General features: G+C 43.1%; 1 long non-coding RNA gene across 1 annotated transcript; it reads right to left on the bottom strand.

Annotated features, from left to right (window-relative positions):
• Window positions 1-830: 830 nt before the first annotated feature.
• LOC311437614 lies at window positions 831-12,333 on the bottom strand. The gene is made up of 5 exons (XR_014693590.1): window positions 12,261-12,333; window positions 11,939-12,096; window positions 3,594-3,784; window positions 2,756-2,827; window positions 831-1,719 (listed from the first exon to the last, which is right to left on the bottom strand). It is a non-coding gene; the product is annotated as an uncharacterized lncRNA (long non-coding RNA).
• Window positions 12,334-16,017: the final 3,684 nt, after the last annotated feature.

Here is a 16,017-nt window from a genome sequence, read left to right on the forward strand (position 1 = left end):
AAAAAATGGGGGAAATGGGTGAAGCTAGAAACTTGCTCAATCAGGTAAATTTCTTTTTGGAAGAAGAAGTTCCCAGCCCATAACATGATCACATCAGTATTGATCTGATGGGAACACAAGAGAGATGTAGTAGCATGTGGAGGGGGCAGACTCAAACTGAATCATCTACAGAAGCTCAGGAAGCACAATGCATGAGAGATTGGCAACACACCAAGCTGAAAGGTAACTGAGAACCTGGGTAAACCACTCCTGCTATGCTTACCATAAAGCTTGTCCCTGTCTGGGTGGGACAGAGGGAACAATCCTCCAGCCCTGCAGATCTTGAGAGGTGTTTTGGATGGATGGATCCACCACACAGACTAACTTCCATACATCTCAAACCTTCTCCATGCAGTCAGTGTCTCTCCTTCATCCATCAAGGATGGATATTGGTGTGATAAGTGAGGCACAGAGCAGTACCATACCACATTAACATGTTTACAGCCTTTCATACTACAGAGAAGCATAGACAAGCACTATATCCAAGACTCAGGCCTTTTGGCAGATGCTTGTATCATTATCAAACCCAGTACTTGATACACTTATGACATTTTTCATGTGTGCTCCCTGCAAAGCAACACAAACTATGCTCCTCTTTACACTTTATATATATATATATATGCAATATCTATTTTATTTATTAAAACAACATTTATACATTATATAAGAGGAACCAGCTATATTTTGTTTTAAACATCTATTAATGTGACATTGTTATAACTAATTTATTAATGATTTATTTTATTAGTGATGTATGTTAGCTGTTATTACTACTGACTGGTAACAAGACAATCATTTAAATTTTCACATTTATTAAAAAGGAAGAAGAAAATGCAAAAAAAAGGCAGCAGCATGAAAATTTACATTCATAAAGAACAATAAATGGACAGACTTTTTTCACTGAAACGACAATACAGGCAATCAGCCCAGTTCACCATTTATATCAATTATAAATTTAAAGATTGACTGGAATATGGAAATCTCTGGTGGCCAAGGGTATTAAAAATATTATGCAGAACTGTCATGCACTGCTTTTAAAAAATAAACTCCAAACCTGTGCGTAATGTTGGAGGAGATAAGCATTTGCAGTCAGGTTGTTGATCCAAAGAGAGTAATTAAAGAAGGTGAGGTCTAAACTTGTCAAAGTCATTTTGCCCTACTTTCCTATTTATAGGTTTCAAAATGGAAAAAGCCTTCAAAAGGATTTGCATCCTAGCTTCCCTCTGTAAAATCCTTCTGCAAGAGATTTGAGAATTAGCTGCTGTGCCTGCAGTATATTAAAATCTTTGACAGCCATCCACTTGGGGAATCCCTGGGAAAAAAATAAAATAAAATAAAAAAGGAAACAACAAAAAAATAACCACCTCACTTTGCTTCAAAAGGTTCACGGTATCACTTGAAAGTGGAGAATAAATCACGGTTCCTCCTGGTTGTTCCTAAGGCTCCCCCACGCTGCGGGGTCCTGAAGGGGGAAGAGGTGCAGCGCGTGCCCCCCCTGAGCTCCGTCCAGCTGCTCACCTGCTGCCCAAGGTGTTCCCTGCCCTTCGGCCACCGATCACAGCAGGGTGGAGAGAGGAGAGGCACTTCTTTCTCTCTCGGCATGGTTTAGTTAAGTAAGGAGTAAGACTGGTTGCCTTTTCGCTCTCCGGAGTGCAGCCAATGACCCACACCAGGGAAGTGCTGTGGGAAAGGTAAAGGGGAGCAGTTCTAAACACCTCTCATAGAAATTTGCTTGAAAAGACAAATCAGGACAGATAGCTTTTTATTTTTTTTTACACTTCTAGAGAAAAAATTTGGGGTGTGGGCTGGTGGTGGAGTTTTCTCTACTTTTTCCTGCACCGGTAATTTTTAACCTTCTTTAAATTCAGTAGGAATATGTTGATATAAATGGTTTTCATGAAAAAGGAAGCAAGCTTAAATCTCAAAAGCAGAAAAACTCTACATTTTTAACAACACATTTAAAAAAACATTTATATTTTGTCTTTAACAAAACCCAGAAAATATAGTGTTGGAAAAACAAACAACTGCAATTCTGATAGAAAAAATGACAAAAAAAAAAAAAAAAAAAAAAAAAAAAAAGAAAGATACAGTGTTAGTCCAAATTGTTCAACTCCTACATACTCAGCTTCAAACAAACCTTTTGCACAGGCATTTTATACACGAAGTTTTCCACCTACCACAAAAAATAAGGGATTTTCTTTGAGAAGTTCTCTAATATACCAGACCTGTGCTTCTTAAAATTGACAGTTGAGCCCTGCTTTGCCCTGCAACAGTGCAGTTTAATGGCTCCTCTGGCTGAAATATTCTTATGTCCCATAGGCAAATGAGGAAACCTTCAGTGGGTAGACAGGTATGTGCTGTCAGGGACCCTACATTATCTGACAATATAACTTTCCACTTCCACTTATCTTAACTTTCTTGTGCTAAGCCATGAAAAGGCATGGAGTTATCTAAGTCCAACATCATAGCTGTGCAAGCAGATAAGATAACGGACAGCTGAAGTGATGAAAAGGAAAATATTTTGGGAAAGTCAAAAAAATGCTAACTCATTTTCTAAACTATTGTGATTGCAAAAGCAAGTCGGTGAATGGTTTTGTTTCTCACTTATTCATTCACTCAAATTTTCAGGCCATCATTAAGAAGTTTAAATATTTCTCATCACAAGGATTAAAGGTGAGCTGATATGGGCATGTATCAAAAAAGAAATTGCTTCTACCTTGGCACTTTACAGTCCTGAGGGATGAGTACTGGATGAGGAAATGTGTTTTTTATGCCCACACTGATCTTGCTGAAAGAAACAATGTGAAAAGTATCATTTAGATAATTAAAAATGAGAACTAGCAAAAACAGTCCAAAGACAATCAAAACTTGCCCAGGGGCAAGAAGATAGCATAAAAGAAGGGAGGCGTCCAGCCTTTTTCTGATTCCATGGACCAGATTTTTAGCTGTGTAACATGATGCAGGTCTACCCACAGTCAACAGTAAGCTGGTTTCTAACAGCAGAATGTTTAGTCTACAAGCGTGGTGGCATTTTAAACTCTTTTTAATTCTCCCATTTTTCCACTGCTACCACCCTTCCAAGAGAGTATCCATCCCACAAAGCCTTATCTACAAAGGCCTATCCAGAAGATAGAACCCTGCATCTTCTTGAATACCCTGGGAAGAAAGTCTGATTTATTTGCTTGCTCCTGTCAAATAGTCTTGGTTATTTTTCTCTTCCTTAAATCATAGCCTAAATTATCTGAGAGAGAAAAACAATGTTTTAGAAAAGGAAAACCCACTCCTTACTACATATTGATGTCTCTAATGGAGATAACCTCACACCCAATCTCTCCATTTTCAGTTTTAAGTGAACCTTCAGATGACATCCTTATGTGCTGCTTCTGCATTGCTCCCACCAGCTCCTTACCTGCTTTGCACAGCTGCAGTCACTGACTTTACAGAGATGTCACATCCCTGAAATCTGGCCACTCAACACGGTATTTTTTACCCCAAACATCAGAGCTATCTTCCCCCATGAGCCAAAGGCTCTGCAAGACGATATAGTGACATACCAGTGGTAATTGTTCTGACAAGGACCCTCTGAGCAGTGTCATTGGAGGTGACAGTCCCTGGCAGTCTCCAGCTTAGCAGCAAGGTCACCGGGGAAAGGCAGTTTCCACTAATGCTGTCGGGCAGTGGCCATGCACTGTGCAAACATAGCCAAATCTTTCTGTCTGTGAGCAGTTCTGGAGTGACCACCATCCTAGGGGGCAAGAAGTAGCAAGAGTAAAAACAGGGAAAGCAAAGCACTTAAAAATGCCTACACTTTTCCTCTTCAAACGAAACAAACAAACAAACAAAAAACACAATGAAAACCCCCCCAAAAATCGAAAATAAAAACATAGAAGAAGGAGAAAGGGTTTGCTTCTTTTTTAGAAAGTAGCCATGCTAAAGAAATGGCAGACCCATGGACCTGGAAGATCTCTATCAAAGCAAGTGGGGCTCAGACGGAGACCTCCCTCTATTTCTAAGGCCTGCCTTTGTCCCCCAGGAGCACAGTTTTCCAATCCAGACCATTAAAATGAACAGCTGGGGAAGGTCTCCCAGTATCCTCTCAGGTACCTGAGCACAGCTCCCTTGCACAGGGCATTTTTACCCTTCCACGCTTCTCAGGAATGCGCCTTGCTCCTCCTATTGCAACAGCCCCTATGGGCACCAGCGCCAGAGACACCCATTTGGAAAGAGGATGCTCTGCAAACTGATATGCAAATAAAAGCCATCAGCGAGGAGATGCAGCAGCCACAGGGCCAGGCTCATTGTGCTGGCAGTAAGTTCAGCACACTGCTGACCCAGCCTTCCCTGGAGGTGCCACTCGCCCAACAGGTGATGTTTGACTCACTGGTCGCGAGGTGACAATGTGCCAGGAATAGGAAATTCATATCATTTGTATTCCTTTTCCTCTGCTATTCTACGGGTTGAAAGGGCCACCATTTTAAATTTAATTTACAGGGTATACCGTCTATCTGTTGGAAACACGAGGAAGCAGACCTTGTCCTAGTATTTATCAGACACATGCCGCCCATCTGCTTGAGCTGGGTCGAGGAGGATTTGCTGTTAATCCTTCAGACCCATCTGCAGGGGGTTCAAAATGCTGACCAGAAAGCTAGACAAGATGAGGTTTATTTAATTAAAAAAACTGCTCCGGAGGTTACTGGAAATCACTCTGAAGAAGAAATAGCTTTTGATCATGTCACTTCTAGGGAAGGCGGGAGGGGAAGGGGGGTGGGGGAGGCAGGCAGAGTTTTGCATCAAAATAAGACTGCGACCATGGGTAAATAAGTAAAAGGAGAGATCTGCACCAAACAAACTTGTTCCCGTGAGGGAACATTTCTATCTACCTGTTACATCAAATATAGCAAAAGCTAAGCCCCTGCTCCAGCTTGGATGTTTCACCACCACACTGCGAGGCTTGGCCTTTAATCTGGGCCAAGTAAGAAAGGCAGAAATTGGGTTACTCGTGCACGCACACACAGACACACAAGCACACGCACTAATCTGCAGGTTTGTTTGCATGGATCTGGAAACGAGGCAGACACAACCCAGCAAACAACTCCAAAACTGCAGCAGGTTAGCACTTTAAAACTTGGCATTTGTGTTTGCCTGCTCCTTGGAAGGCACACAAAATTCTGGGGAAGACGGCTAACCCAAGCCTTATTGCCTCAACGTTTAATTTCAGCTTTTCATATTCATGGCCACCGCCATGCGAGATCCATTTATGTGGAAGTGAGAAACAATAAAATCCCAGCTACGTTTGCCGTGCTGAAAATGGACATCTGTTAATAACAATATTATTTCTAATGAAACATTATGTACACAACTGGTTTAATGCGGGGCTGCCATTTGGGAGAAGTGGCTTTTATGGGAATAATCCGCGTACTTCCAGCTCCTGATTGTTATTTTATGGCAATATAATGCATGACAACTTTCAGAGTAACTCATACAGACAATTTGTCCCTACCTCTCCCAGGGCTCTTTGAAAAGCTGTGCCTTTTCCTAATCAGATTTCTGTACTGGGGGTTACACAATCCTTTTCTTTTTCTTTTCTATTCTATTTTTTTTTTTTAAAGCATAAATATCTTTGGAGAAAGCAAAAGCAGAGACAGAAAAGAAGCCAGCAAATAGTGATATTCCTGACAACAGGCTGTGAAAAAGAGGGTCTGGCATTGCGGGTCCTGTACCCAGCACACCAGTGAAATACAGCCCCACCTAGAGACGGGGGGCACCCATCCTGCAGCAATCGTGGATTTTGGAAACCATGGCCAGGAACAATGGGGAGATCTTATTCGCCTGCAGAGTGGCAAGTAAAGATTCACGCTGCTTGGGATCAGATAGCAAGCCTCCTGCTTTGTGGCTGAAGATAACCTCTCAGCAAAGTAACTTTATCTGCAGCAAATTATTCCTTAGCTTCCCATTGCAGGATTTGCTTCACCTTATTCTGAAGCAAGTGGTGCTGCCTCCTATCAGATAGAGAGTTAGAGGGATGTCTGCTTTGATTTATTAGAGAAGTTCCCAAGGAAAGTGCTCGGGCAAAGTAAGAAAATCTCATCCAGAGATTCTGAAGAGAGAAATTCACTGCATTTCTTTTATGATGACCAGGTTAACCAACTATGCAGAGATTTGAACACACAGATAGAAGGTCTCTGATGTTTAGCAGGCCAGTAAAATACATGTTCTCTCTTCTGGATGTACAGCTTCAAACGATCAGTGGGTCTTTTGTTCCCCTGAGCCTCCCAATCCACATTTTTTTACTTTTTACTGAGCAAACCAGGCATTTCCCCTAGTTGTTTATTCTCAGTGATGTAAATGTGACATTGACCCTCACTAAATGTCCATTTCATGTGTTCACAGCCCAAGGCTGTGTGAACGGGTCTGACACCCAGCCCTGCCTGTCCTCGCTGCACCAAGGGAAGACATCGCTGCTGTTTTAATTCATCTCACCGTTTTTGCTGGCAGTTACTGCACCCATCACAGCACTGGCAGAAAGGAACACGCACCCCTGCTTGCCAGGGTAAAACCGGGCAAGCTTTGTATTTAAGGTACTGCTGAACTTTTATTTCTAAGATGTTGGACTGAGAGTCAAAGCCACTCAGGCTGACAGCACGTTTCCTTCTGCCATCTCCATCACAGGAACTGTGCACCTCAAGCTACAGCACAGCTCAGCAGATCCCCTTTAAGGGGCTTCAAATCTCGGTGAGGTCCAAATATCAGAAGGTGAAAAACATCACAGAGCAAAAAAACAAAAACAAAACAAAAAAACTTTTCTTAATGAAAGTATTTAAAAAGATAGCAAAGCCCAATTTCTCAGTATAGACACTTCAACTGCACACAGATCCTGTATTTACACATGCAGAGTGGAATTTGCACATGCAATTAAGTTGATTGACATTTTCTCACTGTGTAGATACCTTCATCAGCAAACATTTGTGCAAGCAATCAAGTGAGCTATATTTTTAAATACCCAACCCTGGCATGCAAGAGGAAATGGCGAGGAAACAGCAAGGACACAACTTAGATGAATTCATCTGAGCACTTGTCAACAAATGTAATGAACAGGAAATCAGAGAAGCAAATGACAAAAGCCATGGGTTCTGGGAAAAGAGCCTTAGAGATGGTGTTAAAAGTGTCTCAGGAACAAGCAAAGATCACCTGATATGTCATTTTTGTCATAATTAGTTGGCAAAGAAAATAGTGAAGTCAAAGTCACAGTGGTGCATCGCAGCACTCCTGTTAACAGAGCAAGGCTATCGATCCCATCACTCATTTATTTAGGAGACAGAATTTTAAACAGGAATGAGGACGTAGTTACCATCAAACCAGCTGTCAGCTGGGTGTCACCCTAGGCAATTAGCATGCTCCTAATGGGCTACAAATTTTAAGCCCAAATTCTGTCCTCAGATGCTTGCGTGCAGCTCACACTGACTTTGTAGAGCACGTGGTTTAGAGCACAGGAACAAGAGAAGATCTGCAGGTTGATACTGCAGAGGCTTTAGACAAACAGTCTGGGCTGGGAAGAAAAGGAACTGGAGAGGAGGTCTACCATGGATGCTGCTAACAGAGCAGAAAGCGTGAAAAACCCTCCTTGCCAGACTAAATAAGGCTGCAAATGTGCTATCTTCTGCCCAAGGCAGCACTGGAAATGGACTGTAAGTACGTTTGTAAGCACTACAGGTAGTTAGCTATTAATATTTCTGGGGCTGATCCTTGGCAGGTGTAAGCAATCCAAATTCCACTGATTTCCTGGTTTCCTACCAGCTGTGGCTCCATCCTTGTGTTATTATTAAAAACAATAAATCTCCTCTTTGGTCCAAATTTAGTTCTATCTCTGCCACTGCGGCTGGATTAGCTCCACTGAAACGAACGGAGGGAAGTCTGAGCTCACGTGTTGGAAATGAATGTGGCTGCAACATTTGTTCAAGTCAAAAAGAAACACCTTCACACACGTGTGTGCAAACATATTTGTTGCACATTAAACTGACTGAACGTTTTCCCTTAGAAAGAAGGGGAAACAAACTACTTTCCCTTCAGGAAATGACATGTTGTGCAAAGCAAGATTTCCCACACCGGGAAAAAATGTTTGCCAGAAACGTTCCAAAGAGAAAACCGATGGTTCTTGTTTTGTTCTGCATCTGCCTCAGCCAGCACACTGCGCTCTGGGAGACTTGTGATTCCTCCAAGCAACTCAGCTGCTGGAAGAAATAAGGGCACATTATGGTAGAAGCAGTTTAGGGAGTGGTGGGATTGTCTGGGATCACGGGAAGCAAAGCTACAGCTCCTGTGAGCAAGGGGCTGTTCAGGCAGAACGTGAATGATGACCTGATTCAAGCAAAACTCTTTCATTTTAGCTCAAAATGTCAACATGAAATGCTCTGACATTTGCAAATCAATTCTTTTTAGGAACTATGTGTTCCAATTTGAGATGAAAACAAATATGAAAATACCAGAATTTCCCATGGGACAGAAATCCGGTTTTTCAGTGAACAGTAAGAGATCTCTATTGAGAGGTCACTTCTTTATTACAAAGCCATTGCTTTCTACGTCTGTGCCTGAATTAAAATAAAAGATGGGCAGAAACCAAATGCCCTTCTCAGACATAGATGGCCCACTGCCTTCCACCGTGCACACAGCTGGCTCCTCTGTCACATTGGTCACAGGAGCACACAGTTGAAGACTCCAGAACAGAGGCAGGGAGTGAGATAATCAGAGAATTGAAGAAGAGTGAAGGACTTTTCAAAGCCCATCCCACAGTCACCCTCAAAGCAGGGCTAACTTCAAGTTTTGGATCAGGTACCTCAAGCACTTATCCAGCATTGTACATCTGCAAAGATGGAGCTCCCACAACCTTCCCAATCCCCTGTTCCAGTGTACCCTCATGGGGAAAAGTTTTCTTAACACCTAACTGGAATTTTCTATGACACAATTTGTGACTGTTGCCTCTTGTCCTTCACCTCCAAGAACAATCTGTCTCCGTTTTCTGAATGATGATTAATTCATTGAAGCCAGCTTGTAGATCCCCCCTCAGCTTTCCCTCCCTCCAGCTGAACAAACCCAGCACTCCCAGTCTCTCTATGCGCATCCTGTGCTGCAGGCTCCTGGTCACCTTGATGGCCTCAGCTGGACTCACTCCAGTTGGTGTCCTTTTGGTACTGGAGAGCCTGAAGCCGTATACAGAATTACATATTTAATCAGTGAGAGGGATGGATGACAAGGAGTTTGGTGTTTGAACTCGATTCTTGCACTTCCTTCACTTAGCAGTACAGTACGACGGCTTTAATGGCATTTTCTATCTCTTAGCAGAGTGACAATACTCCCGGCACACCTCAACTCCACGGGCTTCAAAACAAACCAAGCCAATTTGTACCAGGTCTGGATGAGGCTGGCTGACTCCTGGGCACTTCTGTTACCGTTTCCATTCAATCAGATGAAACCATGATTGCAAATCACTTTCCTGCCCATTTCTAGAAGCAAAACATGCAATAACACAACAAACATAGGTGGGGAGAACAACCCAGTTGTGGAATTTATAGCATGTAGAGCTGTAGGTTGTGTCTGTGCAGGGGGAAAATACCAGTGTATGTGCAGAGCAAAGTGGAAAAGTTAACATTCAGGAAGAGCAGTATGTAATTCTCTGCACCAAAGCACATGCTAGTCATGCTACAAAGCTGTCTGCAAGGAAAATGCTAAATGTATTTTCAGGCAGCTTTTCACTGGTAAGGGCTGGAAAGGAAAGAGAGAGGCCAGCTCTCTGCAAACCTTCAGCAAGTGCTCTGTGGAGAAACCGTGACATCAGGAAAAACAACCACAAGCCACCAGAAAGTGCCCCACGCATGCAGTGTGAATAAACACCACTCCTTGGGGCTACCTTCTCTTGATTCCTTGACCATGAGTCTGGGCACTAACTGCTTCTCCCCACCCCACAAACCTTCCCTTATAAAAGACACCCTGTGCTGGGATACCTGCTCTGGTGGTTGCAATTAACAGTGTGATTCCGTGGGATGCTCTACCTTTCTTGCCAGAGGATGAGCTTGTTTTCTGTGCCTTGTTACCAGGGGGTTGCATCTGGCCAAGGCAGGGCTTTGCTCCCCAGACTCCTGATATCTGTGCAATTTAAATTTCTGTAATTTAGCTGTGGAGGAGACCCCCAAATCCTCAGAACTTGAAGCTCATTCATCCTGCAGTCTCATCTTCTGTTCTCTGCTCTGTTCCAAAATATGTAGCCTTTACATTTCAGCCACGCAACCAGGACACCAATGATTAAACCCAGGTTTCTACATTGTCACAGTTATATATCTCCTGTCTCTAACCTCTTTAAATAGAGTTGATTAATATTCAGACTTTGCAATCCCTTGATTAAACTAGACACCCAAAAGGAAGGCACTAGCAGAGACCAGTTGCCGAACTGGAAACTCCAGGTCAAAAACAAAGAAAGAGGAAAGAAAAACAACAACAACAAAAAACCCACCACCAACCAGCTCTTTCATATGCTTCCTATGAAGTCTCAGCTGTGTCTGTGTCACTGTGCAGAAGGCAGTAAGAGACGATGGCGACAGATGGGGAGCTGAGGACACAATTCACCCAGCCTTCAAGAAAGCTTACGGTCCCGTACTATACATTAATCCACAAGGTCAGTAATGGGGAGGGGGGGAGACACTAACTGTGTAAGCAGATAAAGCATTAAGATGGAGGTAGCAGACAAAGCAGGCACGTCTGTACTGTTTAGCGTGGTTGGGGGAATCTGGTGGAATGTCACAGGGGGCATTTCAGCCGCAGGGCCCCTTGCCAAAGGCACGGCCAAAGGGGAAGAAAAGAGCAGAAGGAAATAAATGGTGCAGGAGACACTCATCCAAGTGACAGTCAGTGCTGAACAGGGAGTAAATTAATCCTGGATGACACTGACAGACTAGGATTAAGTAGCTCACCCATGTCATTAGGTTGCATGCACGTATAGATGAGCTAACAAAGATAGGGACAATGCTTACCCCAAATAATTGAGGACACAACAAAAAAGGGTCAGGGAAGGCTACAAAAATAGTACATCGGGAAGCTTCCAGAGAAGGTTTTCAAGTCAGCTCTTTCCTCTATCATTCCCTCGCTAAAATATCTATTCCTATTCTGATCACCTCTTCTCTTACCTACTTGACTTCCCTCTCTTTCTAGCTCCTCTCCTTCTCCTCCACCCTGTCCACATGCCAGTCCCTTTGATTTATCACACATTGTCCCACTCCCCAGTCACTACACTACCTCCAAGCCTTCTGCACAATTTTGTAAAGCTCTATTTCTTTCATAAAAACTATCACTGTGGTGCTTCTGATGAGGTGACTTGCCAAGAAATCCTAACTCAATCACTTGCCATCATGAGTCCAGAGCAGATATAACCAATACACATCATTTTCTAAATGGTTAGGACTTTCAGGATACTCTCACCAAGCTGAGGCTGCTAAACAGTGGGATCTGGTTGTCTCTTGCCAACACCACCAACTTCACATATGACTGGATGCATCACCTTGGTTCTGCAGTTTAATTCCCCCTGCCCTTTGCCAAACCCCTGTTTCCTTCCCCCAAAATCTGCCCAGGTAGTTCCTCTTGCGTTGAACCTGTGAAGCACAACATAGAGCGCAGCCTCCAGGTATGGCTTCAGGGCTGGTTTAAAACAATCTGTGAGAGCACTGCTGTCAATAAAGGACAGGGCTGCATTTTTCCTCCTTGCCCTTCATATTGGTTGATATGCTCAGAAATCAATTATCCACGGGGTTGAGCTACAATTCATTGCAGAGCTGCGAGGACTCCGGAGGAGCGGGCACAAGGGAAGAGGCAGACATGCACATTCGGGGATGGAAGCAGCAAGTGGCTTCAGACTCACCTCTGAGCTCTGCTGTAGTTCTGAGAATTTATTCAGGACCCTGCAGATAGTGCTGCTCCGTCCATAGACTCGAGGGACATCGTACTTTGAGTTTCTTACAGAGTTTGCCTGGTCAGGGTCCTCAGTGCTCTCTCCCAGCACACATTCACTCTTGTACACTAGAATAATGAAAGTTAAAGATTGGTAACGTTCACATCAGTGTGAAAGTGGTTTAAACGATGTGTTTGGTAAATTAAAAAAGGATCAACCTCACTCAGAGCTGGCAAGGAGATAAGACTTCACTACATATCACCCAGGTGGGAAAGAGAAAAGTGCTGTTTACCCTCTAAGACCCCTGCTAAAGGCATCTCTGCCCAGACCAGGAACATTCACCAAAGATCTTTAGATGCCCTTTTGTTTCAGTTTTCCTTCCTCAAGACTGTTGCAATTAGCATTTCTTAATGCAGCTCAGCCGAAACCGCCACTAATGCAATCCGAAGTTGCTAACTGCAATGTCATTGTGCACCATAACGAATGTTTGCTTAAAGATCAATAGGTGAGGCCAGTGTTAATTGTTAAATTAAACATAAACATTGTCAAAACACATCTATCATTATTCTTCCACCCGATGACATGAACCTGGAGATCCCTTGGTGACCTTATATTCGGGCTCTGCGACCTTCAGGTGCTTTGCATCAGATTATCTTTACCTCCTGCAAACTTTGTGTTTTAACTGATCATTTTAGAATACAAAAGATTGCAAAACTTGTGCAGACTCAGGAGCATTCTCTCTGAAAAAGAATCTCTGAGGGGGTAAAAATATCTATAGGGTACTTAGGAACATCTACAGGGTACAGGGAAATTTGGAGTTAAATGTGTCACAATCTTGCTGCAGACTTTTGTGTTAACATCCATTTCTACCCTGCTTCGATTACCTGCTGGATTTACCAGCAAAATACAGTATTTCAGGTGTCAATTTTCAGATGCTTTGCCAACTGGTGGGCTTCAGTTCACGGGAAGAGATACAGATCTGAGGATGGGCACTGCACATTATGCAGGAAGCTGGTACTGATGAACATAAATAATACTGGGTTACAGCCCAGCACAAGCACCGTTGCTCCCAGTGACTAACTGTGTAGTTACACTGGATTTAGCAGTGACTAAGAACTCATCCCTGCCCTTCTCTACCTTCCCCTTGTGCTGCTATAGCAAGGTGACCAGAATTAGAGTTTGCTGAAGGTGCAGAGAGCCTAACATAATAATTGCACCATACATTATCTTCTACGTGTCTTAGGATGTTAACACCACTGTAGAATTTGAAAGGCCATCCCAAGTCACCACATCTGGTTCTTTACATCACAGAGAATAAAACTGCACAGATTTCATCCATTTATCAACCATCACCTTAAAAGTTTTTTGTCCCTGTTACACTGGTGGGGTCTGTTGCAGAGCCCCTTCCTCTGACGGTAAAAAGCTTCCTTCTAACTTCCAGCCTTGATTTATTCAGAGCCAGTTCCTGCCTATTTGTTCTTGTGCCAGCATTTCAGCTTATATAGCTCTTATCCCCTCCCTAGTGTTTACCCCCCTGATGCATTTCTGGAGAGCAGGCCTATCTCTCCTCAGCCTTCGTGTTATTAGGCTGAACAAGCCCTGCTCTTTCAGCCTTCTTTCATAAAATTGGTTCTCCATTTCCCCAGTCACCCCAGTAACCCTGCCATTCTTAAACATGGGTAACCACAACTGTCCCATGCAGGTTTTCCTTGGTGTCTCATACAACGATATTAACGCTACTGTAGTTCTACAATAAAATACATATGCTCTAGGGATGGGGTTTTTCTGTTCACAGCCAGGTTGCAGAGTGGTCAATCTTCCTTCCCCAAGCATCCAGTGCTCCCAATGCTTTCACTACGTCTGTCTTCCAAGCTGAGGAGACCATCCCTTAGGGCAGCAACTTCTGTTATTGGTTCCCATGTGCACTGACTTTGTTCTTCACAATGCACAAATTCTCTAAGTTGATCTGAGTCAACAGTGCTCCCAAATTTTCTATCAGCAGTGTGTTTCATTAGCTCAAGCAACTCCAAAACCACTTTCCAGTTTCCTTTTTCTCCTTCCTAAGACATTTCCATCCATGCTCCTTGGACTACTCTTTCCACACAACAGAACACAGGTTTTAATCCTCATCTTCTCCATCACAAATTCCCTGTACAGCACAATATATTCAATGCTTAAGAGGAGCCCAGCTAGACTGGGGCATCACACTGGCCTTGATTTCTGCTCAGTGAAAGCTCTCCAAGGCACAATCTATCTTTCACAAACCCATCTTGTATTTATCCCACTTCTTCTGTGCCTTTATGTGTTCAGTTATTTCAAAAGCTGTTCTTAAAGCATTGCACAGTACTGAGATAGGGCCAGGAGTTTCCCTAATCACTTTTCAACAGCTGTTCCATCCATGATTACAGGTACCGTGCTTACTACTCTTCAGTCAAATGCTCAGGGCAGAGTACTCAGGCTCTGAATGGTTTATTTAGTACCTTTGCTACAGGGACAGTGATATCATGTGTCATGTCTCTCTTTGGGACTGATCTAATCCTTACAGACCTGAACACATGAAGCAGTTTGAGTTCTGCATTGCATGTGACTCTCCCCAGTTCCATTCACCTGTTCCCTTTAGCCATCTTCATCCTTAAGGACAGCTGAGACAGCGTCCCTTCAATGTCTGGATGACACACACTGCTCCCTAACCCATGCTTACTGCATGGTAAACCCATTAATTCTTTCTCTTTCCATTCATATGGGTAGTGACCCTTTTATTGTTTCTTTTCACTATTTTACAAGATCATCTCAGTTTCACACCCCAGCTTTAGACCTTCCTCTCCTAACCTTCAGGACATGGCTTCTTTACCTGGTCTATCCTTTCATCCATTCCCTGCATACTCCATTTTACTCCAGCTACCATTTTCAAGGTTAATATTAATCTGCTGAGGCCTAAAACTCCTCCTGACAGGTTTTTCTCACTGGTGAGCAACACAAGTTCCAGGTAACTTCTACACCTTGTTTAAAGGAAATCCCCATCATTTTACACCTCCAAACCTTTGAGTTGTCCTGCCCTCCTAATTTTACCTGCTTCAGACACCAACATGAGTTACTGCTCACTGTTTCTGGGGACTCCCCCTTTTCCTTTCTTACAGGAGGGCTGAGACCATTAATTCCACATATTATGCTAGTGTTACTACCTCCACCCTTCATAGCTACTCAGTTATGGGCAAGATGAATCCTGAATGGCTGCACACACAAGCTGTCTTCCCAGCTCTAGGTAGTTTTGCAGTAACAGGGAACGTGAGAAGCGTTGCCTATCTGGGTTCTGATATATAGACTTGCTTTTTGTAATTATCAACTGGTGCCTAGGCAACACCTCAAGCACCAGCTGAAATTCTGAACCTAGGTTAGCAGGTAACAACTCTTCTGCACCATGATCATCCCACAGATCAAATTCTCTGCCTGTGTGATTGAAGCTACGCGTCTCTCTTCAAGTTTGCACTGGCATGACTGAACTGTTATCGGTGTTACACAGAAATAAGTTGCCTTCTGATGGGATTCTTGAGTGGAGCATTGCGTAAAACCCTGCAGTTTTAATTTGCTGGAAGGAAGAATACCACTTTGATATTCATCCTCACTTCTGTCAAACAAGATACGTGCTCTGATCTGCCATGACTGCAATTTCATAACTTCAGAAATACACAGTCACACAGCAGTGAGGACGTGTTTTTGCTAAAGTCAACAAACCTAACATGATAGTGTTTTAGGCTTCCTGTTATTTTTCACTGTTGTTACAGCAGTTTGGTCCTCTCCTAATAAACACATTTATTCATGTTACACAGATTTGAGATTTGATAATTACGTAAAGAAGCATGGAAGTCTCAAGCATAGCAGGATCCACAATGAAAAAGTAATAATAAAGAAACACTGAAATTTCATCAAGATAAGAAGGACAGGCAGAACTAGAATTAGGAGTGCTAAAAAAATGAAAGCAGCCTGCTTACCTCCTGTTCTCTTTGAAAAACCTGGGGAAAACAAAAACAAAACAAAACAAAGAAAGAGAT

The sequence above is a fragment of the Aythya ferina genome, assembly GCF_964211825.1.
Source record: "Aythya ferina genome assembly, chromosome: 5".
Taxonomy (NCBI): Eukaryota; Metazoa; Chordata; class Aves; order Anseriformes; family Anatidae; genus Aythya; species Aythya ferina.